A 13,283-nucleotide genomic window follows, 5' to 3' on the forward strand; every position below is an offset into this window, starting at 1 on the left:
CATTTGCCTGTACGGGCCATTTTGATGACGTATATGTGTGTGCGGTCTGATCAATATTTCTATCACACACATTCCTGGTAGATATGGCTCATTACATGCCTGACGAAGCGGTTCTGCGCGGCTCCGAAACTTTGCACTTTCCTTTGTGATGTGATCTCTTTCATTAAAACTTTTGGACGAAAATTTTCGATTAATGGTGTGCTGGCAAATATGTATGCTTGTATATGTGTGTGTAACAGTTGGTAGGGCCTCGTACACACGATAGGTTAACCAGAGGACAGCGGTCTGATGGATCGTTTTCATCGGTCAAAACCGATCGTGTGTGGGCCCCATAGGTTATTTAGCCATAGGTTAAAAAAAAGCCAACTTGCTTTAAATTTAACTGATGGATTCCTAACCGATAGGTCAAAACCAATCGTTAGTAGGCACAACCATCGGTTACAAATCCACGCATGCTCAGAATCAAGTCGACGCATGCTTGGAAGCATTGAACTTCGTTTTTTTCAGCACGTCGTTGTGTTTTACGTCACCGCGTTCTGACGCGATCGTTTTTTTAACCGATGGTGTGTAGGCACGACGGACCATCAGTCAGCTTCATCGGTTAACCTATGACAACGGTCCATCAGACCGTTCTCATCGGATGGACTGATCATGTGTACGAGGCTTACTGTAAGGCCCCATACACACGATAGAATCCATCCGCAGATAAATCCCAGCAAATGGGTTTCTGCGGATAGATTCTATGGTGTGTACACGCCAGCGGATCTCTTTCCGCGGAGAAATCTCCTCTGGGATGGATTCCAGCAGATCGAATATTTGTTGTGCTGCACAACGAATCCATCTGCTGGAATCCATTCCAACGGATGGATCCGCTCGTCTGTACAGACTTACCGGATCCATCCGTCCAAAGGGATTCCCCGCACGCGTCGTAATGATTTGACGCATGCGTGGAATTCCTTATATGACAGCGTCGCGCCCGTCGCCGCGTCATAATCGCGGCGACGGCGCGACACGTCATCGCCAGAGGATTTCCGCGCGGATTTCAATGGGATAGTGTGTACACTCCATCCCATCGAAATCAGCGGATATCTTTGAGAGGATTTATCCGTGGAAACGGTCCGCTGGACCGTATTCGCGGATAAATTCTCCCGTGTGTATGGGGCCTTAAGTGTTTAACCACTGTCTTGGTGCTGGATTGCCCAGTTATGTGCCGGTTCTTCATACCAAAGAACTACCGTATTTATCGGCGTATACCGCGCACTATTTTGCCCTGAAAATCAGGGCAAAATCGTGGGTGCGCGATATACGCCGATACCCGCTTTCCCGCCATGAGTTTGAATACTGCGCCCGCATATAGCGAGCGCAGTACACTCGTGAATCTTCGGCCAGTCTCGGCGCCTCTCGTACTGACGTCCTGACGTCCTGAGCGTACAGGACGTCAGTGCGAGAGGCGCCCGAGCCTGCCCGAAGATTCACGAGTGTACTGCGCTCGCTATATGCGGGCGCAGTATTCAAAGTCGTGGCGGGAAACGAGCGGGAGGACGCCGCCGAAGGACGCCGGACCCGCCGAAGATGGACACCGGACCCGCCGAAGATGGACACCGGACCCGCCGAAGATGGACACCGGACCCGCCGAAGATGGACGCCCGACCCACCGAAGATGGACGCCCGACCCGCCGAAGACGGACGCCGGACCCGCCGAAGAGGACACCCGACGAGGCCGCAGAAGGACGCCGGACCCGACGAGGCCGCAGATGGACGCCGCGCAAGACATCAAAACTGTAAGTACAAAACAACAAAAAATATTTTTTTCCCACAGGATTGGGGGCCACTTTGGGGGTGCGCGGTATACGCCAGAGCGCGTTATACCGCGATAAATACGGTAGTTTAGGGATAGTGACAGCTCTATTTATTGGTGTCAACTTGGTGGAACTTGGGAAATCTTTTGGGAATATCTAATAATGGTGTTCTCAGAAGATATACCGGTAAATATCTGGCATGTGATTTAGTCTTCAAGTAACGTTCGAAAGCATGAGCGCAGGTGGCACTATTTACCTTTCCGAAATACACTGATTTCTACTTCACTGTACATTTGAGTGACTATATTTTGATTTTGCAATTTAAGGGTAAATGTGCTGTGTAATGTAATCAGATATTAGGTGCGTTTTATGATATAAAAATATCGTTGAGTTACTGCTTGAGCCCAGCCTGACGTTAGTACGGCCATTTTGAGATTAATACCATTCCATTAATGCCACTTTGTACAAATGATATCCAGCCAGCAAATATTCATGATGTTATGTGTCAAGGAAGGTCTTATGGGAGAAATCCTAACTCACTCTCTAATTTGCATTTTTTCATTAAGCTGCCGTGATCCGTATTTTCAAAAATCAATACTTTTTAAATCACGCTTTCCCTCATTCGCCACCTGTTCGTAGGCATTTGAAATTGCATACATTTGGGTAACATACAGCTGAGCATTACACATTGCATGGATTATAGATAGCCTATTTGATCTTTTCGTCTGAAGGTAACAGTTTGACTCTGCAATTTCTCATTGTACGTTAGCCATGCAGATGGAAATACGCGACGGAATCAGTCACTGGGACGCTAAGCAATGGCGTTGATTGCAGTCTAAGGGATAATGATGGCCCTCTATCTGAATGAGTATTTGCCCTTTGTGCGCTTCAGTCTGCTGTTTCTTTGAAAGATGAAATTCACAAAGAATAACAGTATTTTTCTTTAAATAATTATGCTTCGTTTTGCATTAAATTCTAGCAGGAACAAATAGTTTAGGGAACTTAAAGTGGTTGCAAATCCTTAAAGTTTTTTACATTGTATGTATTAACCACTTGCCGTCTGCCATTCTGCCTACACAGGGCTTTTTTTCAGGGGGAACTTGGTGGAACTCAGTTCCACCACCTCTGGCTCAGACCCTTTGGTGCCTGCTCACCACAATCACTTGTAAACACAAAAGTCTGGTTTCTGTGTTTACAAGTGACAGCTCTGCACTCTGTGTGTAACCCCACTGAACTCTGCACTCTGTATGTAATGCAATCCTGGTGTTTAATGCCCCTTTAAGACCCTTCTACTGTTTGTGAAATCTGAACGGTGTCGTGGTTGAGTTCCTTCACCTATTTTCTGAGAGAAAAAGCTCTGTGCCGACATATATGTCGGGAGAATGGCACGGGCAGGCAAAGCAACGTACAGGTACGTTGATTTGAATTTCCCGCCTAGCGGGCGAGCCCCGCAAACTCCATGACCGTGCCCACGCGACCTGCGGACACGATGTCAGCCGGTGTCCTGCGATCGTGTCACGGAGAGGCAGAACCGGGAGATGCCTTTGTAAACAAGGCATATCCCAGTTCTGCCTAGTGACAGGACAGTCATCTACTGCTCCCTGTGATTGGAAGCAGTGATCACTGTCATGTCACTGGTAGCCCAGCCCCCTGACAGTTAGAATCACTCCCTAGGACACACTTAAAGCGGAGGTTCACCCTAAAACAATTATATACCATTCCAACCAGCATATTGTCGACATGTACAGTATGCTGTTTTTTTTTTTTTTTTCGCTGTACATACCGTTTTATACTTCTTTTTCTTTTCAGACTCCCGCGGGGAATAGGCGTTCCTTTGAAGAGGCGTAGATGATTGACGTGCGGTTAAGGCGTGTTACGCATTCCGAAAATAGCCAGACTGGGACTCGACTATATACGGCACCTGCGCAGTCAGCTCCTAGTCTGTGTGCAGGCGTCGTATAGCGCCGTATAGAGCCGAGTCCCAGTCCGGCTATTTTCGGAACGCGTGACGCACCTTAGCAGCACGTCAATCATCTAAGCCTCTTCATAGGAACGCCTATTCCCTGCGGGAGTCTGAAAAGAAAAAGAAGTATAAAACGGTATGTACAGCGAAAAAAACACCAGCATACTGTAGATGTCGGCAGTATGCTGGTTGGAATGGTATTTAATTGTTTTAGGGTGAACCTCCGCTTTAACCCCTTCATCGTCTCTATTTGGGTAACCCCTTCACTGCCAGGGTCATTTACACAGTAATTAGTGCATTTTTATAGCACTGATCGCTGTATAAATGACAATGGACCCAAAATAGCGTCAAAAATGTCCGATGTGTCTGCCATAATCTCGCAGTCATGATAAAAATCGCTAATTGCTGCCATTACTAGTAAAAAAATAATATTAATGAAAATGCCATAAAACTATCCCCTATTTTGTAGATGCTATAACGTTTGTGCAAACCAATCAAAATGCGCTTATTACGATTTTTTTACCAAATATGTAGAAGAGTACATATTGGCCTAAACTAAGTAAAAAAAAAAAAATTATATATTTTTGGGGGATATTTATTTTAGCAAAAAGTCAAAAATATTGTTTTTTTTAAAAAAAATGTTGCTCTATTTTTGTTTATAGCGCAAAAAAAATCTGCAGAGGTGATCAAATACCACCAAAAGAAAGCTCTATTTGTGGGAAAAAAAGGTCGACAATTTTGTTTAGGTGCAGTGTTGCACGACCGCGCACTTACAGTTACAGAGACGCAGTGCCGAATCACAAAAAATGGCCCGGTCATTGGGCAGCCAAATCCTCTGGGGCTGAAGTGGTTAATGTAAAATACCTTCTGTGCCAAGTATCCCATACTGTACTTATCTGAGCCCCATCTCGATCCAGCGCTGTGCATGAGAGCAGCAGCTCTCCCGACTCTGTCCTTACTCACAGGGCAGAGCAACAGCATGGGGAACCATTGCTTCTGTCAATTAAACTCTGTCATGAGGGAGAGGGGGTGGGGCCTGCCTCGCTGTCTGTGTCTATGGATGCAGGTAACAGGGTCTGGGAGTGAACCAGCACAAGTGCCCTCATAGAAAGCAGCTTCTTATGGGGGCACTGGATGAAGATAAGATAAGATAAGATAAGCTCAAATGTAATAAATGTTTGCTTTTGGTTTTAATACTTCTTTAAAGGCGTTCTATGGTCACAACATAACCTCCCATTTTATAACATCAGCATTGTAATAGTAATAGCAATATAAGCAACAGGCAAGTTTGGGGTGGATCCACATGACTGGCCTGCACATGACTGTCCGGACCTCAACCCGATATAACACCTTTGTGATGAATTAGAGCGGAGACTGCAAGCCAGGCCTTTCTCATCCAACATCAGTGCCTGACCTCACAAATGCACTTCTGGAGGAATGGTCAAACATTCCCATAGACACACTCCTAAACCTTGTGGACGGCCTCCCCAGAAGAGTTGAAGTTGTTATAGCTACAAAGGGTGGGCCAACTCAATATTGAACCCTACAGACTAAAACTGGGATGCCATTAAAGTTCATGTGTGTCTAAAGGCAGGTGTCCCAATACTTTTGGTAATATATATATATATATATATATATATATATATATATATATATATATATATATATATATATATTTACTGTGCAAAATATAATATTTTTGTAAAAATGTGATGCAACCCATCCAGCACTGGTATGTTGCAAACTGATGAATGATTGCCAGAGTTTGATGCACGCAGCACGCCTAACGCTTTCCTTCTGTATCCTGGCAACTGTTTCAAATGCCTGTTTCAAACTTACTGTATCATTATTAACTTGAAAACTAAAAGAAAATTATAGCTCAACTGGAAAACCAATACAAAGTTTTTGTGCCTTTCAATAATAATTGCTAAATCAATTATGCTAATTCTGCAAATGTTAGCTAAACAACCACGCAACAGGCTTCTCTAAATATCATCGAGTCCGCCAGCTGTGATAGAGAGAAAAACCCGTTTCGTATAATGAAAACGGTGATATTTAGAGAAATCTTTGATATTTGGAGAAATCTGAGATAGGACAAGAGGTTAATCCAAGTTTAATTGCTAGAATTAGGCCCGTAGTGAAAAACCCTTCAAAAATAATAGCATCTTTTTATCTGCTACCGATTGACATTAATGCATCCCAGATCAGCAAATCAAAAATAAGTCTGATAAATCAGATGCTTTCTGACCATGCATAAGTGTGGATGACATCAGACTTGGAAACATGAGGGATCTGAATGAATTTTCATCCAGCTCACAAGTTTGTTGGCGGTGTTGAAAAGAATTGTGAGAATTTCGGGCCAGATTCACAGACTTTTGCACTACGGCGGCGTACCGTATCCCATTTACGTTACACCGCCGCAGGTTTACAGCGTAAGTGCCTGATTCACAAAGCACTTACCTGTAAACTTGTGGCGGTGTAACGTAAATCCGCTTGGCGCAAGCCCGCCTAATTCAAATGGGGCGGGCACCATTTAAATTAGGCGCGTTCCCGCGCCGAACGTACTGCGCATGCTCCGTCCGTAAAATTACCCGACGTGCATTGCGCTAAATGACGTCGCAAGGACATCATTGGTTTCGACGTTAACGTAAATGGCGTCCAAGCGCCATTCACGGACGACTTACGCAAACGACGTGAAATTTAAAATTTCGACGCGGGAACGACGGCCATACTTAACATTGCTTAGACCACCTAGAGGGCATGCTTAGTTTTACGCGACGCATCTCTACGGTAACAACGTAAATTTTGATCGACGGGCAAAGCGGACATTCGTGTATCGCCGTAACTAGTCATTTGCATATTCTACGCCGACCGCAATGGAATCGCCACCTAGCGGCCGGCCTAGAATTGCAGCCTAAGATCCGACGATGTAACACAGTTACACCTGTCGGATATTAGGGCTATCTATGCGTAACCTGATTCTATGAATCAGGCGCATAGATACGACAATCGTATCTCAGAGATACAACGGCGTATCAGGAGATACGACGGCGTATCAGGAGATATGCCGTCGTATCTCTTTTATGAATCTGGCCCCTTGAGTTTATTGTTTTCATCAGCATTGGTGAAATAGCATGATATTGACCATCTAACACCCAAACAGATCCCCCTTGCCTGGCAAAGCACCTTGCCCCCTGTTGATAAAGAAAAGGGCCTCATCCCCACAACTCCTGCCCTGTGGTGGTGGGGGTCTGCAGGCAGGGGGCTTATCTGAATCTGAAAGCTCCCTTTAACCACTTCAGCCCCGGAGAATTTGGCTGCCCAATGACCGGACCATTTTTTTGCGATTCGTCACTGCGTCACAAAATTTACCTCCTTTTTAACCCACAAATAGAGCTTTCTTTTTTTTCTTTTTTGTTTAAACTTTATTTTATTTTAAGAATATTTTTGCATACAGAACAAAATACATACAAAAATGTTTCTAACAAAACAACCTATTCCTTTTTTTTATTATTATTATAATAGAGCTTTCTTTTGGTGGGATTTGATCACCTCTGCGGTTTTTATTTTTTGCGCTATAAACAAAAAAAGATCGTAAATTTTCGAAAAAAATCTATATTTTTTACTTTTTGCTATAATAAATATCCCAAAAAAATCTATAAAGAAAAAAATAATTTCTCAGTTTAGGCTGATAAGTTTAGGCGCAATAAGCATATATAGATTGGTTTACGCAAAAGTTATAGCGTCTACAAAATAGGGGATTGATTTACGGCATTTTTATTAATAATTTTATTTTTTACCAGTAACGGCGGCGATCTGCAATTTTTATCGTGACTGAGACATTATGAAACATTGGATAGTTTTGACGCCATTTTGGGACCAATGTCATTTATACAGCCATCAGTGCTATAAAAATGCACTGATTACTGTATAAATGACACTGGCAGGGAAGGGGTTAACCGCTAGGGGGCGAGGAAGGGGTTACGTGTGTCCTAGGGAGTGATTCTAACTGTGTGGGGGCTGGGCTACAAGTGACATGACAGTGATCACTGCTCCAGATGAGAGGGAGCAGTAGATCAGTGTCCTGTAACTAGGCAGAACAGGGAAATGCCTTGTTTACATAGGCATCTCCCTATTCTGCAGCTCCATGACACAATCGCGGGACACAGGTGGGCATCAAGTCCTTGGGTCCCACGGACACGGTCGCGTAGCTCGCAACAGGGGCGCGCGCCCCCACAGGGCAGTAAATTCAAAGCAACGTACAGCCGTGGCCATTCTGCCGACGTATATCTACAGGCGGCGGCCAGAAAGTGGTTAATAATAAGATACCATGCCCCCTACTTAAATGATATAGGGTACATAGTACCCCTACTCACAAATATATATAAGGTGAGTAGGTGTATCTAAAGCCAGACATTTTTAAAAAAGGAATATAAATTCCATCTACAGAAGAAACATAGCAAGCTTTTATTTATTTTTTATTTATTTTTTGTAACTGTAATGATACTGCAAGCTAACCTTGAAGCTGGTGTATTTTTAATTATGAGGTATTTTTTTTTGAACAACTCCTCTTTCATGCTTGTTTTTGTCCTTTTGTGTGGATGATTTTGCTGAGCAGCCATATGCGCAATCTAAATACAGTGATTAAATTATAAAAGACATCACTGTCAAGTCACATCATTTCGCATTTGTTTGGCATCAGAGGACATTTGACATTTACAAATTTCTCCAGTTTACACTTTTTTTTTCTATTATTTGTTGTTGCTGTCAGGATTTGGACTGATTTTTCAACTCGCCAGCCAGTATATATTTTTTTTGGATGTAATCTTTTTTAACACTACTAGTATTTCTACCGTTGTTACTTTTGAAACAAATAATAGTAGTGATACAATGTAGTGTAATATATTATAATTAAAGAGTATCTAAATCCAAACAATAAATTTGTTTTGGATACAGTTAGAAAGAATTAAGGGCCAGATTCACAAAAGAGATACGACGGCGTATCTCCTGATACGCCGTCGTATCTCTGTTTCTAACTATGCGACTGATTCATAGAATCAGTTACGCATAGATAGGCAGAAGATCCGACAGGTGTAATGGACTTACACTGTCGGATCTTAGGATGCAGTACCGCGGCCGCCGCTGGGGGGAGTTTGCATCGTAAACCAGCGTTGGGTATGCAAATTAGGAGTTACGGCGATCCACGAAGATTTTTCCCGTCGCTACGTCGTCGCGAGTGTTAGATTTCCGTCGCAAAGATAGGGCACCTTTAACATGATGTAAAAGTACTCCACCATGTTAAAGTATGCCTGTCTTTCCTGCGTCGCTTTTGAATTTTTTTTAAATCTTTTATTTTTCCCGGCGTAAATCTTTTTTCACGTCGCGATTCACAAAACGTTGGCGCGTCGTAATTTCACGCAAAGCACGTCGGGAAATTTGCGATGGGAGCATGCGCAGTACGTCCGGCGCGGGAGCGCGCCTAATTTAAATGGTACCCGCCCCATTTGAATTGGACCGCCTTGCGCCGGACCTGCTTACGATACACCGCCGCAAATTTCCAGGTAAGTGCTTTGTTGATCGGGCACTAAATCGGAAAAATTGCGGCGGTGTAACGTAAACTGGTTATGTAAAATTGCGCCCGCTCTACGTGAATCTGGCCCTAAATACTTATGCCACGTACACACGATCGGTTCATCCGATGAAAACGGACCGATGGATTTATTCATCAGATATCCAATGAAGCTGACTTTCATCAGTCTTGCCTACACACCATTGGTTAAAAATCTGACCGTGTCACGACGTGCAGAGAAAAATGAAGTTCAATGCTTCCGAGCATGTGTCGACTTGATTCTGAGCATGCGTGGATTTTGACCGATGGATTTCCCCACAGACGATCGTTTTTTTCTATCGGTTTTTTAACCATCAGAAAATTTTAAAACAGGTTCTATTTTTTTCACCGATGGGAATAAAAACGATGGGGCGCACACACGATCGGTTCGTCCGATGAAAACAGTCCATCGGATCATTTCCTAAGACGAACCGATCGTGTGTACAGGGCATAAGTAATTTTTTTATTGCTGCTATTGGGTCTGTTGGGGAGATTCACACCTCTATTTGCCCTGGTAACCTTTTCTTAAAGTGGTTGTAAAGTTACTAGTGAGAAATCCTGTAATCCCCTCTACTACATGAAGATATAATGGGCAGTATCTGTAGTTTTATTTATAAATTAACAGCGCCGCTGGGTGCTTTCGTGACCTGCCAGGTATTTTGCAGAATCATTTAAAAAAAATGGATACTGCTCATTATATCTTCATGTAAGAGAAGGGATTACAGGATTTCTCACTAGTAATATTACAGCTATAGTTGCTGGAGGGGAGGAGCAGGGAGGAGGAGGCTGACACACAGACTCCCGAGCTGACAGCCAGGGAAGGAGGGGGAGAGGGGAAGAGACTTTGGGATGATGGAGTCACGTAAATTGACTACGGTATCCTGGATCAGCATCCATGATTATCGTTGTCAGTTTACATAGGGGGGACACAGGAACAGGTATGATCAACCAGGTTTGTATAGATCATAGAGAGGGACAAATGACACAGCACAAGCACTGTGCTGTGTATCCTGCTTTAAAGGATCAGGCTTGTTCTTTGTTTTTTTTAGGGTTGCACCCACTTTAACCGCTTCCCACCAGGCCAATGTACATAAACGCCCAGGTGGAAGCGTTACTGTTCTGACTGGACATACCCGTCCCTATGAATGGGTGCAAGGCTGCGCAGCGGCTCACATCTGAAATGCCTCTGATCTTCGGATAAAGCCAAACACAGATCGGCATATGGGCGGTGTGATTGGCACTCCCGATCGATGGCTGTGTCCAATCACAGCCTCTACAGTATAAAAAGAGACATGTATCTCTGTGACAGTTCTTTCTGCTGAGCTCAGTGAGAGCTCAGTGCAAAGGGGGGAGGGGGGGCTGAGATGCTGCAGCCTCTGTGTCAGGAAGGGCACGCCAGCAATCAAGATGGCGGCTATGGTCGTTCCTCTGTCCCACCCCAATAGGCTATTTAAACTGCCTTACTTCCTTGAATCAGTGCTGTCCGGTCTACAGCGTTACCTGAGACCTCTGATTGTCGTTTACCTGCACTCTGCTCCAGCGGACACTACCCGGCTTGCTCTGACTACCCTGTTTATCTGCCTGCATCTGACCTCGGCCTGTGTCGACTACGTCCCTGCCTGTTCCTCCTGCTACCTTGCTGCCAGCCTGTTGCTGAACCTGCTTGTATCTGACTCTGCTCCAGTGTTCACTTGCTTTGGACTTGTGTGTCTACTGCTCCAGTCCATCTGCCTGCACCTGCCTGAGCTCCTAGTTCCAGTACAGCTGAAAGGTTCCAGTCAGTTCCTAGTTCCAGTCCAGTTTGCTGAACGGTTCCAGTATGTTCCTAGTTCCAGTCCAGTCTGCTGAACGGTTCCAGTCTGTTCCTAGTTCCAGTCCAATTGAACGGTTCCAGTCTGTTCCTAGTTCCAGTCCAGTCTGCTGAACAGTTCCAGTCTGTTCCTAGTTCCAGTCCAGTCAGCTGAACGGTTCCAGTCTGTTCCTAGTTCCAGTCCAATTGAACGGTTCCAGTCTGTTCCTAGTTCCAGTCTGCTGAACAGTTCCAGTCTGTTCCTAGTTCAAGTCCAGCTAAACGTTTCCAGTCTGTTCCTAGTTCCAGTCCAGCTGAACGGTTCCAGTCTGTTCCTAGTTCCAGTCCAGATGAAGGGTTCCAGTCTGTTCCAGTCCAGTCTGCTAAACGGTTCCAGTCTGTTCCTAGTTCCAATCCAGCTGAAGGGTTCCAGTCTGTTCCTAGTTCCAGTCCAGTCTGCTGAACGGTTCCAGTCTGTTTCTAGTTCCAGTCCAATTGAACGGTTCCAGTCTGTTCCTAGTTCCAGTCTGCTGAACAGTTCCAGTCTGTTCCTAGTTCCAGTCCAGATGAAGGGTTCCAGTCTGTTCCAGTCCAGTCTGCTAAACGGTTCCAGTCTGTTCCTAGTTCCAATCCAGCTGAAGGGTTCCAGTCTGTTCCTAGTTCCAGTCCAGTCTGCTGAACGGTTCCAGTCTGTTTCTAGTTCCAGTCCAATTGAACGGTTCCAGTCTGTTCCTAGTTCCAGTCTGCTGAACAGTTCCAGTCTGTTCCTAGTTCAAGTCCAGCTGAACGGTTCCAGTCTGTTCCTAGTTCCAGTCCAGATGAAGGGTTCCAGTCTGTTCCTAGTTCCAGTCCAGATGAAGGGTTCCAGTCTGTTCCTAGTTCCAGTCCAGATGAAGGGTTCCAGTCTGTTCAAGTCCAGTCTGCTAAACGGTTCCAGTCTGTTCCTAGTTCCAATCCAGCTGAAGGGTTCCAGTATGTTCCTAGTTCCAGTCCAGTCTGCTGAACGGTTCCAGTCTGTTTCTAGTTCCAGTCCAGTCTGCTGAACGATTCCTGTCTGTCCTGGTTCCAGTCCAAGCTGTTCCAGTCTGCTGAATTGAGCCTGTTTGTTCCTGGTTCTAGTCCAGCTCGTCTACCAGCAAGTTTGCCAAGCTCTTTTACAACTCTGCACTCCTGCGCCTCCTGTTTTCCCTATCAGGTGCCTCGAGTCAGAGGTGTAAGGGAGGCCTCCCTCTGCATACCAGACTCTTCCACCAGGTACGTGACACTCAACCTAGCTTTAATATATAATCATAGAAACACATTAATAATTTTAATTTTGATTATGTTGAAGATTACAAAAATAGAAAACAAAGGGCCAGATTCAGGTACATTTACGGCGGCGCAACGTATCGCATTTACGTTACACCGCCGCAAGTTTTACGGGCAAGTGCTTGATTCACAAAGCACTTGCCTGTAAAGTTGCGGCGGCGTAGCGTAAATCCCTCCGGCGCAAGCCCGCCTAATTTAAATGATCCGGGTAGGGGGCGTGGATCATTTAAATTAGGCGCGCTCTCGCGCCGAACGTATTGCGCATGCTCCGTTTTGAAATTTCCCGCTGTGCTTTGTGCGAAATGACGTCGCACCGACGTCATTTTTTGAACGTCGACGTGAGTTACGTCCTTTCCTATTCACGGACGACTTACGCAGAAAAAAAACAAAAATCAAAATTCGACGTGGGAAACGACGGCCATACTTTAACATGGCAGGTCTAAATATAGGCCACAAAATAGCAGCTCTAACTATACGCCGGGAAAAGCCGACAAGCGACGACGTAAGAGAATGCGACGGCCGCGCGTACCTTCGTGAATCGCCGGAAAATGCTAATTAGCATACCCGACGCGGAAAACGACGCCCAGCGGGCGCCAAAGTATTACACCTACGATCCGAAGGCGTACGAAGCCGTACGCCTGTCGGATCGACGCCAAAAGCCGTCGTATCTTGGTTTGAGGATTCAAACTAAAGATACGACGCGGCAAATTTGAAAGTACGCCGGAGTATCAGTAGATACTCCGGCGTACTTCTTCTGTGAATCTGGCCCAAAATGTTTATTTGTAATAAACTATTACTGATTTTTAGGATGAGATC

The sequence above is a fragment of the Rana temporaria genome, chromosome 6, assembly GCF_905171775.1.
Source record: "Rana temporaria chromosome 6, aRanTem1.1, whole genome shotgun sequence".
Taxonomy (NCBI): Eukaryota; Metazoa; Chordata; class Amphibia; order Anura; family Ranidae; genus Rana; species Rana temporaria.